Source organism: Lacerta agilis, chromosome 4, assembly GCF_009819535.1.
Source record: "Lacerta agilis isolate rLacAgi1 chromosome 4, rLacAgi1.pri, whole genome shotgun sequence".
NCBI classification, from domain to species: Eukaryota; Metazoa; Chordata; class Lepidosauria; order Squamata; family Lacertidae; genus Lacerta; species Lacerta agilis.
This window is the reverse complement of record NC_046315.1, coordinates 18,209,446-18,227,706: the sequence shown is the minus strand read 5'-3', so window position 1 is coordinate 18,227,706 and position 18,261 is coordinate 18,209,446. Positions and strand designations below refer to the sequence as shown.

Here is an 18,261-nt window from a genome sequence, read left to right as displayed (position 1 = left end):
CACAAGGACGGGGACTACAGGAGATAGCATCAATTATGAATGCAGTCAGCTGAGGGTTGACCATCTTTGACATGTTTCCATGCTTCCAATGGTAACTGGGAGTATAATTAGCATTCTTATATAAAAAGATTTTTCCAAATATAAATTTAACCATGGGGGGGGGGGAAGTAACTGTTTATAGATAGGTATCCAAAAAGAACAGTATTATTTTGGATGGCACAAAAACCTAACTATTTTCACGGGGGTGGGGACTAGCCACATTTCACCTAGATACTGTATTAGTAATGTTTTGTTGTTATGCAACTGCCCAATTATAATGAATCTGCTACCAACAAGGCAAGCTAACTGATGCATAAAAGTTGCTTTCTCCCAACCCGCCTTTAAAGAGTGTTTGCTACCTGCTTCATTTCCACTTCCTCAAATCTGCTTACTCAGAATTCCAGGAACACAAACAGCAGAGAAATGCACTTGGGATTAGATATCAGACTGCTCTAATGAGCCAGTTGTCATTCTTTGGAACATGTGTGTGCCTGTTGCATCACAGGCAACCCTCCTGAGAAGGCCAGGAAAAGATTACACCAGTGTACACAGACACAAACTAATTTTCATTTCCTTGCCTCCATTCTCTACACACACACACACACACACACACACACACTCCCCCCCCTTTTGTCCAATCAGCTTAAGCTTTCTTTCACCAAATGCTTTTGGCCCAATAGTAATGCTGCTGCAACCCACAGTCCTCTGTTCCATTTAGTACGTTTGTGATTTTTAGCCATTTTGGGCACACATTTTAAGTAAGCCCCACAGGAATGGAAACAAGACAGCATGGTTCTTCTTGAACTTTTTGTGCTTTAGATAACCATTTTAGTTTGTAGTGGTTTGCAGACAAGCACATTTATTTATATTATTGGTTTTCAGCCACTATGGCGTGGTACCTTGGGGTGCCTGAATGATGGTCAGGGGTGCCGCGGTAAACACTGGCCTCTGTCCCTCTTTCCTTCCCTCCCCTCCCTCCTCTGGTGCCCTCTTGCGTCTCTGCCTCCCAAAGGCTTGCATGGCTGTTTGTTGCAGCAGCCCTGGCTACAAGCTCCCCAGGTGAATGGTGCCTCTGGGGCTGGCCAGGGGGTGCTTCCCAGGCCCCTGTGGAGCAGTGTGAGGAGACACCTCTCTTTGGTGTGTGGGGGGGGCAGCCCAGAGACCAGGGGTGGCAGCTACGGCTGCCCAAAGAACTCCCAAGAGAGAGGGGTGCAGAGGCTGAGGGAACACTCCACAAGAGAGGGTGTTCGAAAAGGGGTGAGGGGCTGCCAGCTCTGCAGGCAAGTGGTGACATAACTGGGCTCCTGAGCCCCACGGGGTGCCACAGAAAGAATGTAGATTGTCAAGGGAGCCGTGGACTCAAAAAGGTTGAAAACCTCCGATTTATATTATTACTGCCACAGCAAGGCCACTCAAAAGTTGTTCGTGTATTCAACACAGTGATAAACAAAAAGTGCAAGCACAATTAGGTAGGGTAGGGGGCATGTTTGTGCACATCTGACAACACATAGATTTGTCAGACAAGTCACTGCTATTCAGAGCCAAAAAAACTATCCTGGCCAAAACTTTCAGATTTACTTATTTATTTAGCTATTTTCAACATGGTCATGCAGACTTCTGAGTGCACAATGATCTTTCTCAGTTCAGCTTTAGATAGTTTCATGTTTAAGTCTTCATGAAGAGGGAGTGCCGAAAGTTCTAGATTATTTTTCCAATCCTCTTTTAATAAACATCCATTAAAATAACAACTAATCCCCACCCGCCCTTCTCTCTCTCTCACACACAGTGGAAAAAGAAGCTCAGATCACAATAAAGCTTTTGAAAAAATAATACTAAAAAGTTAGAGCAACTGATGAAGCTAATGTACATTTGTGGCAAAATGTATCAGCGATTTCTCCCTGATCCCTCTAGAGCCAAATTAAATATTTTGGACTGCCTGCTCTGTGCTGTTTACAAAGAGTTTGGCTCCCACTCCTTTAGTAAAGACTGTTCTTCAGAGGCAAATCTCTGGCTCCCTACTCAGCTTATGTCTCATGTTACAGTTTCCATAACCAACTTCTTTTAGAGAGGAAAGAACAGAGCATTGAGAGGTTAAGAAGTTTCATGACTTTTGAAACAACACATTTATTCAGCAAGCAAGAAATAAGTGCTAGGTAGTGGGCCTTAAAACACACTAGGAAGAGAAGAAAAGAAATGCATAGGGAGAAAAGCAGGCATATACTCAAGCTATCGTTTACCACTATTTCTAACAATTGAAGAGTCTTGTGGAACCTTGAAGACTAACAAATTGTTTTTAGCGTAAGGTTCCATGGACTGAATACCACTTCATTAAATGCAGGCTTGAGTCCATGAAAGTTTATGCTATAATAAATAGGTTAGTCTTTAAGGGGTGCCATTAGACTTTTTATTTTTTATTTTTTATATTTTTTGCTACAAGAGACTCCCAGCTAAGTTGTAGGGGGGTTTGGGTACCTCTACAGCTAATTGCACATGCTGCTCCCCTTTACAATGCTTTGCTGGGCAAATCAGGGTTCAGGAAACAGCATGGAGGTCAACTAGGAAACAGTACAAGTAGCTGTGCTCAAAATATTGACCAGATTAACTGGGCTCTGTAGCTCCTGAATAGTAACCATCTCTTATCTAAACGTGGGATGCGCGTGGCGCAGTGGTCTAAACCACTGAGCCTTGGGCTTGCTGATCGGAAAGCCGGCGGTGACGGGGTGAGCTCAGTCCCATGACGGGGTGAGCTCAGTCCCAACTCCTGCCAACCTAGCAGTTCGAAAGCACATCAAAGTACAAGTAGATAAATAGGTACCGCTCCGGAGGGAAGGTAAACAGCGTTTCGGTGCACTGCTCTGGTTTCGCCAGAAGCGGCTTAGTCATGCTGGCCACATGACCAGAAAAAACTGCCTGCAGACAAACGTCGGCTCCCTTGGCCAGTAAAGCGAGATGAGCGCCGCAACCCCAGAGTCGTTCACGACTGGACTTAACTGTCAGGGGTCCTTTACCTTTACCTTATCTAAAGGTCCATTCTCAATTGACCCTTTATTTCAACCATATTACCATTTTTTGGGGTAACATAGTTTTTATTCATTTTCATCTTTAAACTATCAACACGGTTGCGTGTGTGTGTGTGTGTGTGTACACACACACAGTCGTACCTCAGGTTGCATACTTTTTGGGTTACGAACTCCCATAACCCAGAAGTGCAACCCTCCGTGCATGCGCAGAAGCGGTCTGCGCAAAGCACGTTTTTCAGGTTACGTACAGCGACCCGGAACCAATTAACCCGAGGTACGACTGTACACAAACACACACACACTCACTACAGCATTTGACATGCAACAATTACATAGAATTAAAAACAAAATGAAGCAAGAACACTCAGATAAACATTTCTGAATATATCAACAAAGTTGTGCCAAAAGTGTGGATAACCAAAATTATTAGTCATTACATACAGTGGTACCTCGTGTTACGCACACGATCCGTTCCGGATCGCACTATGTAACACGGGCGTGCGTAACACGAATGCCCACCCAAAGAAAGAATAAACCCGGAAGTCCGTGCGTTTTTGCGCTTCTGCACGCTCCACGGAGGACTTCCGGGTTGCGGAGGTCCGTAAGTCGAACGTACGCAACACAGAGCGTATGCAACATGAGGTATGTCTGTACTGTATATGAAATGATGTGTTGTAATATGCTTAGCTTGGTGACCGTAAGTACAAGTTATTTTGTATCAATAACAATGAGAATTTATAGGAATGTGGAGGGTACTGTTTTACCATATCCCTTGTTATTTGTATAATCAATAGTCACACCAGACTACATAAAAATGGTTGTGTTTCTTTTGGCCTCTTGCTACTTTTAATTTTAGTTTTTTTTTTTTTTTTGTTTTTTTTTGCTGATACAGCCAGCAAACAAAGGGATATTAAGGGGAGGAGGAGAAAAGCTTGAGGCCCAGCTGATAAGCACCCACTCCCCACCCCTGCACTTTGTGTTCACCTCTGGCCTGTCATTAACAAAAAAATTAAACAAGGATACTCACTCACTGAGATGATTTTTCATCTCCTATTCCAGCTCCTCCTAGTCCTCTCTCTTTCACACACATATTGTTTAGGCAAAGCCATAACAAAATTATGCAAGTGTAAAAGCAAGTTGCAGCCTGACTCTCACTCACTTTCTTTAAAAAAAAATGTGCAGAGGATTGGAAAACGCTGCAACTTGAATTGGTTGGGGGCACAGATTATCTCTTTGCTAAACTTTTGTGACCTTCTGAATGCTAACAATTGGTGGAGGCAGGAGAGAAAGGGTTAGCAGAGGAGTGTAGCTCCAAGCAAGTTGACTACCTGTATGTTTTCCTGGTTGTCCTGCCACGCCTCCCCACCCCCCCCACACACACACACCCCCGGCCGCCGCCAGAGGTGGGACTTTGCAACACACACTGATTGCTCTTTGAATTCTTATTGGCCAGAGACTAAAAACTGCTCCCAGAGATACAGAGTGATTTTATCAATGAACATGTGAGGTAGTGGAGGCATGGGAATCATCAAGTGTTGCTTCTGGCTGGCAGACTAGCCAGTCTTCTTTGATGTAAAGATTCATTTACCCTGATAGTGAAAAAATTAACAAGGGTGGGCGAGAGGCAGGAAGGACTGAGCTCTTCTGTCCTTGGGGTTCTGGTATTTCAGGGGTGGCTGTGCCCACTTGCCCAAGCTGACCAGCCATCCTTGGCCAGAAGAATGCCATCTCTGCACTTTCTTCCAACCACAATACTGGAGAAAACCAGAGGGTGCTGACTCTCCTTTCTTGGAGGTTTTCTAAGCAGAGGTTGGATGACCATCTGTTATGGATGCTCTAGCTGGGATGCCTGCATTGCAGGGGGCTGGACTGGATGACCCTCGGGGTCCCTTCCAACTCTACATTTCTATGATTGTAGGAAGCCTTTCTCCAAGTCTCCCTCTGCCCACCTGTATGTGTGACAGAGTATCATTTCTTTTCATATCCAGATTGATTTCTTCATAAAGTGTGCTTACCCCTTTGTATTCCTCCTCTTGCTTGGAGCAGAAAATTCTAGGGAAGATTAGGGCGCACAACCACTTCTGCAATCCAAGTTGCATTGCCGTGTCAGGGGAGATATGCCACCTGTTGCATTCCACAGCCCTGCAGTCCTTTTTCCTGTATATGAATCCTTTGTATTGTGGGTTTTTGTTTTTAACCCAATGACCCCATTTCCCTTTATGGAAACAAGCAAGCAGTATAGGCTGAATCCATGAAGCAGAACGCTGCAAAAGATGGCTTTGACAACAGAATAGTTTTTTAGCTCAACTCCAGCTCTCCTTAATTTTCTCGCCAGCAGTCAATTCAAAATAATGCAATGGGCAGGGCTGGCATTTAAAATGCTCAGCAGGCTGACTGCTCAGATTTATGGCCCACTTACCAAGCCTATGTTTGTTGTGAAATTGTTATTTATAAAGTCACATGCTAGGGCTTGTTCCCAAGCTTGCTAAACCTACACGCTTAATTGACTTTCCGGACAATGCTTTATTGTCAGCTAATCTTTCTACAGTTCCTCACACAAAAATGTATGATCTCTTGTTTGGGTTACGCTGTTTGCATGTTCACTCTTGTCTATTTTCAGAATTGTCAACACAAAGTTGCAACTCATTACAGTGAAAATATATGAATGAAAGACTACAATTATTAATGCCACAGCCAATAGGCAGGAAGTCAGTTTTTGATATGCGACTATTTCTGCCACACTACCAAATGTAGCAAAATAAGACTGATGAATTCTCAACCGAAAGTTCATTGACGTATTGATAAGCACACCCCTCTATCTAGAGTTGTGAATATCTGGAAGCAAAGATTAAACAATTACACTTTAAATATTTACTATGCCTAGAACAGGAAAGGCATCGCCTTTAAAATAGCTTGGAAATCATTAGCCTATTTATAACCAGGGTAGTAAACCTAGGTTCACAAGGGCAAAATGAAGAAACTTATCTATGGCACAATTCCAACTAAAGTTAAGCATTAATGGGCTCTTTTCCCTCTCCAAAAACTAATGATTAACAAGTGGTATATTTATTACTTCATTGTTATTGGGGTTTGTTTTAAAAAATAAAATAAAACTTCATTTCCCCCCCAATCTACATTAGAATAAACATGCCATTTTTGTAAAAATAATAATAATTGGAAATACCAAGAATTTAAACTGTTGGTGTTGTCGCTTGGGACCTTAAATCTAATTCTGCCTTTCTTTACCAAGAGTTCAGCGAATGTCGACACCTGCAGCACACACAGCTAGGGATAGATAAACCGTATTTGCAGGATCACGGGCAGCGTTCATACACTTGGCAGAGAACACGAACAGGCAGTCTACTATAGCGAAGTCATAGCAGTTTGCAGCCAACTGGGGGTCAAGTCAGGAAAAGAGAGACGAGAAGGGGGGAAATGAAGGCAAAGGAGAATAGTGACTGGGCTGCAGGAACAAACACAAATGTAAGAGAAATAACTGGACTGGCAGAAGGTGTGCTGAGTAAAGCGACCAACAGGTAGATGCAGCATAAGGAGAAACCAGAAGTGAACTTAAAAGGAGGATCCTGCATCAGAGGCCAGAACAACAGGTAGCAATAGCAAAGAGCTGATGACTCCTTGAATCAAACGTAAGTACTTGTCTTACTGGTCCACAAGTTTCATAAGAATAGAAAGAAATGCCACAATCACTTAGATTGGTGTATTGCAATAAGTACTTGGGCGCAACGTCACCAAGTTTTTCCCTGAGTCAACTTGCAGAACAATGAACGGACATTCTATTTGCCACCTTCAGGACTGCCCAGTTAATATGACTTCCTAGCAAGCAGTTGATCCTCCTTAGTCAGTCTGGGCTCAGGGAGGGGACTGAGATTTCTGGGACATGGTGACACATGATGGATTTCCAAGGCACAACCTGCATTAGGGAATCCTAGTGTCTCCATATACTTCCTTCTTCAGGGTATCACTGCCCCAAAAGAGGAAGGAATTGAAACCACACAGGGCCTCCCAACTCCAGCAGGCATAGAATGCTGGATGCATGCAACGTGATGAATTAGTTCTGGAAATGGGACAGGGGAAATTGCTTAAAATGATTATTTTAAAAAAAAATTAAAAACTTACACCACATTTACCATTAAGGCACTTCAATTTTTAAAAATTCATTGCAAGTCAGGTTACATGCATATCCATTTACCCTGCTCATTGCTGAAGCCATGAATTGTCAGACAATTTTGCTTTTATGCAAGAGAAAGAAGGGTGGGGGGGAAATGTCTCTCACTAATTGCAGATCCACACCAAGGGCCAAATAAAGGAAGCACATCCCTGTTGGGTCTGCTGGACTCCTCAGTAGAGTTTAATACAATTGACCATGGTAACCTTCTGAATCACTCAGGCTAGGATAAGCTTCAGGCACAACATTATTCAGTTCTAGTACTTCCTTGCAGGTCTTTTCCAAGGGATGCTGCTGGAGGGGTCCTGTTTGATGCCACTGGCACCCCACAAGAACCAGTTCTGTTCCTCATGCTTCTTAACATTCCCAGTAGAGAGGAACTGTGCAGGGATCTGGACTGTGCTGTCAATGTGCAAATAACTCATGGGCATGACTTTTTTTTTCAGCTGGAACTCATCAGAACTGAGTTCCAGCACCACTTTGGTGCCTCACTCATTGCTGGGGGCTGTGTGCCAGAAGAGGCGGGCAGCACAGTGCTCTGTGTTGAACAATGGAGGCTGTGGGCATCACGGCGCTTTGTGTTGTGTGGTGGATGCTGCGGGTGGCATGGCGATCAGTGTGGCATGGCTGAGGTGCCACAAGCAGGCAAAGAAGAAAAGCTTTTTTTAAGGGGTGAGCTCAACAACTTTGGCACCTCTTTTTCTAGGGAAAAAAGGCCCTGCTCCTGGCACACTTCAGTCAGTAGAGCATGAGACTCTTAATCTCAGGGTCATGGGTTCAAGACCCACATTGGGCAAAAGATTCCTGCACTGCAAGGGGTCGGACTGAATGACCCTTACAGTCTCTTCCAACTGTATACAATTCTACGACAATGCACCTCATTAGATATCAGGGGACCTGCCAAAGGCCATCTGGAGGTGGTAATAGACTCAAGGTGGGGTGAAGGTTAATCCAGAAAAGGTGCTCCATTTGAAGACAAATGCAAGATTCTGGAATAGGGATTCAGCCTGTTTCTGATGGGGCAGCACTCCCCTTGGAAAACAAAGGAATTGGGCTTGCAGTTTGTGGGTACTCCTGAATCTAACATTGCATCTTTATGCTATGTTCATGGTAACTGAGATATGAAAGCTAGGAGCTAAATGGCACCTTAAACCTAGGTCATGGGCACCGCAACTGAGAATGTAGGCACACTTCCTTATAACAAGAATACAAAGTTGAAAACGAATGAACTGCAGCTAAAATCTTATGTTCATTTTTCACATGGTCTAGTCCTTATCTGAAGACTGCAAAAAACCCCACCATATTTCACCTGCCTGCCTCCCTAATATTCTTAGGAGGGTCCCTTCTCCAGTCTTCAGAAAGTGGATGGAAGTGGGGAAGCAGAAAAAGGTCCTCTTTTCTTTCCAGCAGTCACAATCTGAAATCTTATGCGCAGTACTGCATCCAGAGCTCAGAAACTGCTCACATTAATGAAATTCCTGTCACAAAACACGCCTAGAACAATGGGAGTTTCGAACACTTTTCATGGGCGCCTTTGCACAGCTTACGATTGTGCCTGTTCCTGAGAAAAATCAAAACTGGCCACAGTAACATGCCTTATTTAAATTCAGATTGCAGTGAATTTTACTTGAAGAGTCTTCAGAGACTTCCAACTAGTCAAGAACATTAGTGGATGCTCACCGATGGGATAATAATATACCTGTTGTGCAGCAGATGTGCCAGATGCCATTTTGTTTGACAGGACCATACAATTAAAAACTTATTACCTATAAAGATCTAGATGGCTTAGAACCAAGAAAACTCTCATGATCCTGTCCACTTGCTATGATCTATATAAGAGGCTCATCTCCATGCATACTTTGAGTCTCAGAGACTGTTCCCAGAGTCTGGAATATCTGACCCTGGAAGATGCATTTGGTTTCCCTCGAACTGGTTTTTACCAACAGGTTAAAAAGTTGGCAAGCATTGGTCTTAATGGACAGTTGATTTTTACATGGTAGGTTTATATTTGAGAATTTTTGTTTTTATGCTTTTTTAAAAAAAGGACAGTTGTTATAAACCACCATGAGCTATGCAAATGCATTGTAAGAGTGGTATAAATTTTCAAAATAAAAATAAAGCATTATGGGGATCAAACCTGCAACCTTGGTGTTGTTATCAGCCCAAGGCTCTAACCAACTTAGCTAAACAGTTCAATAGTGTGTTTACTGTGGGCTTCCTACTGAAGCCAGCAGTGAGCAAGCTCCAATCCGACAATATCCTTCACTTAAGGACAGAACTACTCATGCAGTTTAACAAAGGCCTAAAGCTACAGATCCTGAAGTTGAGGCTCCAGTACTTTGGCCACCTCATGAGAAGAGAAGACACCATAGAAAAGACCCTGATGTTGGGAAAGATGGAGGGCACAAGGAGAAGGGGACGACAGAGGATGAGATGGATGGACAGTGTTCTCGAAGCTACTAACATGAGTTTGGCCAAACTGCGAGAGGCAGTGAAGGATAGGCATGCCTGGCGTGCTCTGGTCCATGGGGTCACGAAGAGTCGGACACGACTGAACAACAACAACAACAAAGCTATATTGGCTGTGAGTCTAGGAAGACCTGCTCCATGCCTTACAGTCCATTTTCTACCTTCCCTGGGAGGGCAGAGCCCTGATTGACTCCAGCTACAAAAGCTGAGGCTGCTGAAGAGGTCAGAGACCACCTTGGCTGTCTCTTAGCGCAGACCCAGGTCATTGAGACTGAGATTCCACAGCTGCCACCCACCATAAACCACCATTGGGCAGGACTAGCAGCAACAGCAGCAGCAGTTATGTTCTGTACAGTGGACCCTCCTGATACGAATTAAATTCGTTCTGGGGGTCTGTACTTAACTCGAGAAGTCCATTAACTGGAGGTGCCGCTTCTGTGCGTGCAACCCGAAAGTTATGTATCCAGACTGGTACGTAACTCAAGGGTCCACTGTACTTACAATATTTTGATCTCTTATTATGTTGTTTTGAATGTGCATTTTATATTTGACTTCCTTTACTAGTGTTTTCTTTTGAAATGTTTAAGATTTTTTCTGTTAACGTTGCTGTGTTAAATGTTCTGTAGCTGATCTCGTTTGTAATGTTTTGTTTTGAAATCTTTAAGACAATATTTTAGGTTCCAGTTAATTATGTTGCTTTGAATATATGCCTTATATCTGACTTTCTTCAGTAATGTTTTATTCGGTATATCTTTATTTGATATTTTAATGTGCTGTAAACCCCTTTGAGTTCCCCCCCTTTAAAATATAAAGCTGTATAGAAATGAAATGAGGAATAATAATAAAAGTAATCACAGGCCAGTATTCATGAAATGCCATCTAGTATCACACCAAAATAATCCAACACCCCCCACCTGGGTGATTTTGTGGTATTTAATACTCTGTAATTACCATAGTTTTGCAGTATGTGCAGTGAAAGTTCTGAAAAGTTTATATATCAAAACAAGGATATTTACTTTAGCTCTCATGAAAACAACACCACATATTTAAGGGAATAATAAGAATTTGAATTTGAAATAATTATGTTATTAAAGTATTGCTTAGTTGTATTCATTTTTGAACTGGAGTCTTATTGATGTCAATCAGCCAAATGCTTAGTTTACTTCACTGTAAACTAATCAGCAGACAATACATACTGCTATGATATTGGTAGTTTGCTAGCTTTTTGTCACACCTCAAACATGAATGGCTAAGATAAGGTGGGTTTTCCTGTATCATTTTAGGCCATGCGGCTGCAAAGACTAACATTCATATTTCAAAAAGTAAGTTGATAAAATCGAGGGCATAAGGGAAAATATAGGGTTACAAGAAAAGTGAAAGCAAACATGATGTCCGAACCAACAGCAGGAAAGTGCATTCAAAGTTGCCTTGGGCTACTAAGTCACTTGGCCAATATTGCTCTAGCTACCAAACAATATTACAAAGTCAGCACTTCCGATGGAAGGATATGTGTACATTCTAAATACCTGTAACAACTAAACACATTCTCTGAAAGCCAATCCTTACAAAGACAAACTTGCACCATTCACACAAAAGACAGGCATCAGCAGATTTGAGGGAATTCATATGTTTGCAGAATACAATACAATACAATAAAATAAAATCTAGGCTATAGAATGCTGAGTGCCTGTTTTGGGGGGCTGGGGCAGGCAGGAATATCATGGAAAACAGCATTGCTGCTTCAAACCCTTGAAAGGAGCACTCCACACAGCCACCTCTCTTTGCAGTATGACACATAAAATTCTAATATGGGGGAAGAGCTGCAGCTCAGTGGCGCTGCATCTGCTTTGCTGCAAAAGCTCCCAGGTTCAATCCTTGCCATCTCAAAGTACAGCAGGGAATATCTCTGAAACCCTGGACAGCTGGTGCCACCTGGGGTGGACAAGTAATTGTTGGGTTTTTCTTTAGAGTGGACCCTCAGGTTACGTACCACTCTGGATACATAATCTTCAGGTTGCGAAAGCAGCAAACCTGGAAGTGTATTCTTCCAGGTTTCGCCGCTCAAGCATGCGCAGAAGCTGCGCCTCTGGTTACGGATTTTTTGGGGTGTGTACCGACCCCCAAAACGAATTAAATTTGTAACCAGAGGGTCCACTGTATCTTGAGATGGTCAATGGTGCTGCTCAGAGGTGCAGTTTGCAGTTTTGACCTGCTTGGCAGCACACCTGTGGTCTCTTGACAATTTGACTAATTAAAGGGGGAGTTTACTTTCTGCACCGAATGCAGGGATGGGATAGGGTAATTGATTATTTGAAAACTGTATTTAAGTTGATTAAATGTTTTGTATGCTGCTGGTGAGGAGGAGTGGTGACTTGCAGCTTTTGATTTATATATATATATTTGAAAATAAAAAAGCAAAGATATTGCGGACAGCCTTTTATTTCAACGCCCCAGTCTCTGCGCACACTCTGTTGGCGAAAAAGCCCAACAGTAATGAGCTAGGGCGATTATTGTTCTGAATTGGTGTAAGACAGATTTCTGTGCTCCTAAGTGACAAAGGTATTTCATAGAATCATAGAGTTGGAAGAGACCACAAGGGCCATCCAGTCCAACCCCCTGCAAAGCAGGAAACACCATCAAAGCATTCCTGACAGATGGCTGACAAGCCTCTGCTTAAAGACCTCCAAAGAAGGAGACTCCACCACACTCCTTGGCAGCAAATTCCACTGTTTACTAGACTTAGCCTAGGTTTGGCTTATGGGTCTCCAGTTGCTGATTCCCAGTGCCACCACCAACCAACCCAGGGGGAAAAAGAGGAGAATGGAAGGAATGACAACAGGCTGCTCTGAGGGGAGGGTCCTGGGACCCGTAGGCACACATGCCCCTACAGAGGAACCCACAGGACCCCCTACACCACCACACACTGAAATTACTCTTGAAATAAGCATTCTGTTTTAGACAATGGAAAAGGTTGTAGCGTGTGTTGTACAGTTCTTCTGGTTTGCAAATGTGCTGACATGCCCAGAAATGGTTGGAGACCCCTGGATTAAAGTCTACTAAATGTGTCTTTAAATCACATCATCAATACGTCCCTGAGATGTCAGAAGTCCAACACATGTTATGCCACCTTCCTGTCTCCTCCCATTTTCCTTTTACATAAAATCTACGCTAGCCTAAAACAAAACCCCAAGCCAAGTGTGTCCTTCTCTCACAACCCCACCAATTGAAGTTGGTCCCCAACTAATCAACACACACTTTATTAAAGTAAAGCTTGTCATCTTGAGTTTATGTATGTTTGAATCTTGAAAGTATGCAGAACCAAATGCCACACCAAAACATGGTTTGGCATCACACAAAAAAGGAGGAGACGCAGGCCTAAGGTCTGTGTACTCCCCCTTCCTTCATGAGCCAAACTTTAGGTGGCAATTTTTTGCAAACCATGGCCAACCACTTCAACTGAACCTGGCAGACTATAGTATTTATATTAGTATTTACATATAGTGCCAAACCACACATAGAATAACAGAACCGTAGAGTTGGAAGGCACCCTGAGGATTATCTAGTTCAACCCCCTGCAATGCAGGAATATGCAGCTGTCCCATATGGGGATTGAACCTGCAACCCTGGCATTATCAGCACCATGCTCTAACCAACTGAGCTATGTTCCTTGCTTTACAATGTTAAGTGAAGATAGGCTCCCACCCAAAAGAAGCTTACGTAACAAAATGTGATTAGGACACAGGAAAAAGAGGCACATTAGTCTGGTGCTTACATCTGCTCATTTTTGTAATGCCAGAACAAATGTGTGGCATGTGTGGCAAGTGGGTGCCTTGAAGAGGGAAACTGTTCATGCATGCTTATCCCTGCCAAACTTCCTAAAATTAGTAACAACAGCATGATGGGAAACCCATTACACTCTGCTCAGAGGATAAACATCTCCTGCTTTGCAACCACACAGTCACAAATTACCACACCAAAATTTACTTTAGCTTTTCAAAGTTCAGCAATTAAATAAGCAAGGTTAACTAGAGAAAGTGGTCGTGTACATCCTTATTTGGACATGCCCAAAAGTAACATTTGACTTATTAAGATCATTGGGTCAATTGACAAGTATGACCAGTCATGAATACTGCTGTACAGTTCAGCTCAGTAGGCCTGGTTTGTGTTGCATATTTGTTTCAGAAGGTATATTCAGACACACACAGCCACATGAAATGCGCATGTAAAAGATTGTGTGCACTCTATGTGTTTGCCAAAACAGCTTGATCTTGCCTACACATACACACCTCAACATGCACATGCCCCTTAATGTTCTGTTCTTTATCCTCAGAATTGGTAGTAAATATTGCAGAAGTTGGGTATGTAGGTGTAGATATGTTTAGATGTCACGGCAAAGCGCAGGGAGGCAAGACCACTTCCACTGCCTCATATTCAACATAAACAATTTATAGTTTATACGCCTAGTCTACAGAAGTTAATAAGCAACACCATGAAGCTGTGTGTGTGTGCACACACACACACACACACTGCAAAAAGCTACAAACTGCAAAGTTTACTGAATTTAAATATTTAGTTTGCTTTTCATACAGTAAAATGGAATGTAAACTTTGTGTTTTGTTTAGTCTTTCTAGAACAAGAGCACCATTAATTCAGCCTAACCTTTTGGGGGGGGGCATATATATATGTACAGAGAGAGAGAGAGTAACTTGCAGAGTGGAAAGAAAGCAGCTTATGATAATTAGGATGCATTTATATTATTGTAAAACAACCTGAGAACTTTGTTATTAGCCTACATGTAAATACTGTAAATATTTTTTTAACTTGATGTAACTGATACAGTTGCTCCTCCAACAGGAAGAGTTCTAGTAAGATGCCAGAGCATTGCACAGTTTCCCATCCCCTTATGAAAATTCAATTCTCAAGGTTTGTTGGAGCAGCACAGATGGAGAATAGTATCCAACACTGGCCATTCCCAAGAGTAGACTGACTGCAACTGATGAATGTGACTCACTTAGATCCATTGTGTAATCCGGGTACAACTTAGTAGTTGGATATTGCTATCTGTAATTTATGTCCATTTGCATTTGAAGTAGGGTACTACTCATGATCTGAGTCATAATCAATTATATTCTGAACTCAGAAGTACAGTGGTACCTCGGGTTAAGTACTTAATTCGTTCCGGGTGTCCGTTCTTAACCTGAAGCACCACTTTAGCTAATGGGACCTCCTGTTGCCGCTGTACCACCAGAGCACGATTTCTGTTCTTAAGCGGAGTTCTTAACCTGAAGCGTACGTAACCTGAAGTGTACTTAACCCGAGGTACCACTGTACTAGCATTCTCCAAGCAAGATGTTTGAACACAATAGTAGGAGCCTGCTTCATAAACAACATGTTAAAAAATCAAAGTAACGATGATGTATTAGTGAAGGAACACCCACCTAAAAACTGCTCCAACCGGTTTGTCTTTATGTTGGAATCTCTCCCTTCTTCTTAAGCAACTTAACGCTCTAAATTCTGTGGCCTCTGGCAAAGACACCATGCATTAACTCAGACCCTAACTCCCAACACGCACACACAAAATAGTCCAAAATGAATCTCAAGATGAATAGAATTTTATAGGAGTTCAAATCTAGGCCAATATGGCTGCTGGGCATTAAGTTTCATACTCCCTCAGGTTACTAGAACAAAGGCCGGGGGGGGGGGGAGAGGGAGAGTATTTCTGAGGTCAGCCATAACAGATCAATTGAAATATTTGCTGGGGGAAAAGACTAAGCTGTGGCTCAAAATGAATAAAAAAGCAATCCTCCGAAGGCCTTTGTACAACATGATGTATGATTTTCTATTTGGGTTTTCTAGCACATCCCTTACCTGGTGCAAACTTAAAAGCTGGGGCGGGGAGTGCTTATAGAGACTGAATTGCTCTTTCCTCAACCCTGCCCACGTGACCTCTCTAGTTATTATTTCAGCTAAGTTAACTTGCTTTGAAAGTTATTAACCTATTCCTCCCTACTTTTTGCTGGGAAGGCAAAGAACCGGAAGCCATTTTAAGAGAGCAAAGTTTACACAGCAGAAGTTTTGAACTCTTCCTTCAGCAGAACTAAAGGGTGGAGGAATCAATTAAGATTGCAAGTCAATCTCCACCTTCTCAGCAGCTCTGCATAAACAGGATTCAGGTTGCAGCCCTGAGGAAAGAAATGTAGTAGAAGAAAAAACGTTTAAGGTACTAATTGATTGTTAACAGTAAAAGCTAAAGAACTGTCAATGCTGTTTCAGAAAATTAATTTCAGCATGGATTCCTACAGATGGGAGATACTTGCAGGTTTAAAACATTTTAGTCGGCTCTGATCACGAGCCAGAACTGCTAGCTTCCAGTTTTCGCCCCTCTCCCATCAAAAGTTGGAAGGCCTTGCCATTAGTTGATGCACCTCAGGCAGCAGATTTTGGGTGCCATAACAAGATAGACCTGACCCTAAGAAGCAAAATGCAGTAGAAAGCACTCCTCCAAAATGAACAGAATCTGTATGAGAACATAAATCAAGAGACGGTTCTGCTAAAGATAATGGGGAATATGAAGATGCTGCAATTTGGATTTTCCACCTCAGGCATCAAATCTATTAGGGTAAATGATGTTCAAATAGAGTACTATAAAGACCTTGCAACTTGCATAGGGTCAATGACATCCCAGAGTAGAACGGTCAAGCTTGTTTATATTTGATAGGTGGGGGGTGGGGGGATACTCTTTGCCATTTTCATCATTTTACTTTCAGTGTGTAGCCTTCAGTAGCTTGGGCACCAATCCCTGCAAGATTCCTTCACACAATGTATAGGTCTTGGAATCCTATGCTACAGGATGTGATGATGGCCATATGTTTAGATGTCATGAAAGGGAGATTAGATAAGTTCATGAATAAGTCTATTGAGCATGACTATGGAGCCTCCATTTCAAAGGGTGTATATCATCGAATCAACGTTTCCAGGCAAAAAGGGTGGAGCTGTTGCCTGTGGCTCCCAGAGGCACCTGGTTGACCACTGTACAAAGCAGAATGCTGAAGTAGGTGGCGTTTTGACCTAATAAGAAAAGTGCCACCGGATAAGACCACCCCTTCCTCAACAATCCTCATGGCCTGCTAAGTGTTCAACAGTGCTAGTCACACCAAGAAAGTAATGAATGGCTGTGGCACAAGAGTTGTATTGGCTCTTCTCCAATGCAGGGCTTGCTTCCTCCCTGGTGTTTGCCGAAGCTCAAGCCGGAATGTTTTCTAGAGGCAATGTTTATTCTGGCAGGCATCTTACGTCCAGGGATGGGCATGGGGGTATCAGCAGTGTTTTCCATGATTTACAAATGCTTTTTTATTTTCAAATATAGTAATCTACCTTTACCTATTCAGATTGCATTTTTGTGTTTTCTTTCCCACTGTCTCCTCTTACCCGACACTCATACTCAAACTGTACCAAACAAGTTTGCAGATGATGCAATACTATTAATGGTCTGTATGCCTTCTTGCCCACCAAACATGCACAACTTTATCCAGCAGAAGATCTCAAGATTTTATCAGCTTTAGTTATAGTTCAACTTAATAACCTTGCCGTTGTCATACTATTAGCTTGTCCAATCCCCTTGATAATTTTAATGGCTATGCTTTTGCAAAAGACCACAATTAAATTCAAGTTGATTTGCCAAAGGCAAGTGGTATGGATACCAGTCTCAAGAGCCTGCAACTTTCCTAAGGTCTCTTAAACGTATTGAACTGCAAAGTTCAGTGAACAATTTGGTTTTGTAGGAGGTGCCAGACAGCTTAAAGTGAAACCCAATACTGTACGGCAGTTAGAGGGTTGGACCAGAAAAGTTCACATTTGGATCCAGTTAGCCTTTTATTTACATTCTCATCCAGTTTATAGTGGGGGAGGGGTGGACTGAGAGGTAGCAATGAGACCTGGCAGCCTTGGGAAAGGGTGAGGATGAGGACTTGATTTGCCAATGCTTTTGCCCATCTCAAAGTAGCTTTCCAATAAAAGCTAGCTTCTGACTAGGTCATTCCCAAGGCAATACAAAGACACAAATTCCAGTATTTGTCTCCAAGATCCAAAACTCTCACCATATCCACTGGGGCAACCTTTGAAAAGCAGCATTCTAATTATTTGGTAAGTGGTTTCCCTAAATTTGAAAGGCTTCTGTGTATCTATTGTTACTGAATTTTATGGCTGAGCGTTATTGTTGTATTTATATAATGAACTGCCCTGAAAACACTAAAGATACAGGTTAATAATTTAATACAGTACATTTACTCCTTCCGAAGTACTGAAAACTGGACAGTGCAATTACATTTAAAAGCACTTTTTACAGCACAGGTGAATGAACTGCTGTCTTGCCTTGGGGCAAACCAAGTCCTGGACATGCCTGAACTGTATTTTTCAGTACAGCCGAAGCATAAATGTTTTAGGTGCTTATTTCAGATAAATGGATGGGCTCATAAGTAGGCCAAGGGAGAGCCCTAGACTGGTAGACTGAAAGTACTGTAAGTGGTTCTGATCACTCCAAAAATAGCA

The 18,261-nt window shown here is 42.5% G+C and overlaps 1 protein-coding gene across 8 annotated transcripts in view; it reads right to left on the bottom strand.

The window, feature by feature from the left end:
• The window catches only part of YAP1 (Yes1 associated transcriptional regulator), an 84,984-nt gene that overhangs the window by 45,925 nt on the left and 20,798 nt on the right, over positions 1-18,261 (bottom strand). The window lies entirely within an intron of this gene.